This window comes from Macrobrachium nipponense, chromosome 41 (genome assembly GCF_015104395.2).
Source record: "Macrobrachium nipponense isolate FS-2020 chromosome 41, ASM1510439v2, whole genome shotgun sequence".
Lineage (NCBI taxonomy): Eukaryota > Metazoa > Arthropoda > Malacostraca > Decapoda > Palaemonidae > Macrobrachium > Macrobrachium nipponense.
In genome coordinates this window covers 6,915,608-6,918,107 of record NC_061102.1, presented here as the reverse complement: position 1 = coordinate 6,918,107, position 2,500 = coordinate 6,915,608, and the positions used below count along the sequence as shown (strand labels likewise).

The 2,500-nt window shown below is 39.7% G+C and overlaps 1 protein-coding gene across 1 annotated transcript in view; it reads right to left on the bottom strand.

Moving 5' to 3' along the window:
* Window positions 1-2,500, bottom strand: part of LOC135212479 (uncharacterized) — a gene marked incomplete in the record, with an annotated part of 222,419 nt that overhangs the window by 38,300 nt on the left and 181,619 nt on the right.

The following is a 2,500-nucleotide window of genomic DNA, read 5'->3' as shown; positions in this document are numbered from 1 at the left end:
GGGCACAAGCAATGTTCCGTAGACTCTATCACAAACAGGCTTTGTAACACACTCGGAATCCTTCCCCACTACACAAAACCTCTCTACGTTCATTCTGAATGCTTTGAAGAGAAATATGGAGAGGTGGAGAGGTGAAGTGTACGACAAAGGGTGCATAGGATAAAGGAGAATGCAAAACAGAGCAGACGAAAGAGAAAAGAACGTAGGGACCAAAGGCCAAGCGCTGCGACCTACGAGGTCATTCAGCGCTGGAAGGTATACTGAGAGCGAGAGGGTTCAAAGGTGTAACAGGAGGAGAATCTCGAAGTTGGACTACGATACAACTGTTTGAAAGAGGGTTGAGGAAAGTAAAGACGGAAGAATGAATATGAATGGAGGTACAGTAAAAGATACGTGACCAGAATGATATTAACAAGTATCAAATGTGGCAAGTGGTTAAAAAAAAAAACTCCATTGTTTTGGCTGATAAATATACGACTACGATAAACCCTGTGGAGTTTATTGATAAAAAAAATTCAATCCTTGACGAAATGACTAATCCAAAATGCCAGCCTACCAGTATTATGGAATCGCGTGACCCTGGGTTGGTGTCCAAATTTACCAAGTCATTCACGGTCGCAGAAAAGTGTCGTTTAATTTTTTTTTTCCCCTCTAACGTGATATGGGCCAAGTCACAACCTTGATGGCAGCTGACGTATGTTAGAGTACATAAACTGAACACAAAACGGGATCACAACCTTACTGGGTTTAATGTCTATTTTATTTACCGTTATAATATTGTTTTTCTAAATGTAACGTTAATATGAAGCAGTTAATCTAAAATTAATTACAACGGTGGTGGTGGTGTTGCAGAATAATCCACATGAAAGACGTATTATGTAACATATAGAAAGATAAACACAAACACTCTCCTCTCTCTCTCTCTCTCTCTCTCTCTCTCTCTCTCTCTCTCTCTCCTCTCTTTCTTCTCTCTCTCTCTCTCTCTCTCTATATATATATATTATATATATTATATATATATATATATATAATATATATATAGTGTGACTGTGAACGCTTTTTCGAAAAACTTTTTGTTTGCCCCAAATTAAAAACAATAAATTTACGTGATAAAAAAAAGGCGATAAAATCTAATTTTTAACACCACTCGTTAGTGGCAGTGACAGGTATAATAACCAACGAACTTGTTGTTGAAGAGAGGTTAAATTCTTTGTAAGCTGGAGAAAAGGGGGTGGAACTCTGGCCTTGTACATGTAATTAAGAGGAATGACTCCTGACAAAAAAAATAGAAAAAACAGCAAGCACGAAAATGGATGAAAAACTGGAGGGCGGAGGGCCGGGGGAGGGTGGGGGGGTCAGGGGGTTGAAAGACGAGACGAAGATGTATATAGAAGCATGCAAAATTCCAAGATGGGGTCCTAGGGTCAGCAAGGGGTGCTTGTGGTTATATGAGAGAGAGAGAGAGAGAGAGAGAGAGAGAGAGAGAGAGAGAGATCAGGGGCATGTGGTAGGGATGAGGAAATGAGAGATGTAAAAGATAATAAACAAACAATTAAGTGAGCTACAGACAAGAGATTAAGGAACCTTGAGGGAAATGATGTGTTGTATATGATTGCAAATGAGAGAAATGGTAATGAGCAAAATGATCTCCGAAAATGATGCAAATGAAGATATTGCTGTCTGGGGGAAATGAAGTTTTGGGTGGATGATGATGTTAATGAAAAAAAAAAGTATAAAAAAACTATCTCAGAATAACAGAGATGGAAAGATCTTGCCTACATCGAACGCAGCCTTGGCTCGATGGAGTGAGTACTCTTGAAGATTCGTTGAACACAGAATATAACAGAAAGACAGAAATAAAAAACGCAATGATGGAAACAGCTATTTAAGTCTGAGAATGCTTTTGGAAATGACTGCTAAGGGCACGAAGGAGGGGCATCAAAACGGAGAGACGCCAGGAGTAGATGGAATTCAGAGATGTTGCAGAACGGTAGTGACAATTTGATTGAACAGATCAACAGTGTTGGTTAAATAGTATGTCTGAATGAGGGATGAAGCTGATGTGAGACAGCAAAAATTATATGGACATAACGTTACTTGGTAAAACAGCGAAGGTGTTCAGGAGTTGTCTGAATGAGAAAGACAAATATACAGAGATTGATAGGGGAAGAAATGTATGGGTTTGGAGAAGGAAGTGTATGTCAGAAGTTTTCGGGAGTGTCTGAGAGGAAACATAATCTACTGAAGACAGAAAATCCACACTATCTAGGCAGCACGAGAGTTGCATTCACGGCGCAAAATTGAAGAGTGAGTGGGTTGGCTCAACAAGCCGCTAATGAGCTTTCTGTGTAGGTGTATGAATAAGGCATTAACTTCTGTATTTTCTTTGGAGCCACCCACTGATAATTTGGAAATAGCCTTTCATCAAGGTGGGTGCTCTAAACAGCCTTACCTACCAATTCTAGTTAAGTGGACCATTGTCCTACTCCATACAGGCTAC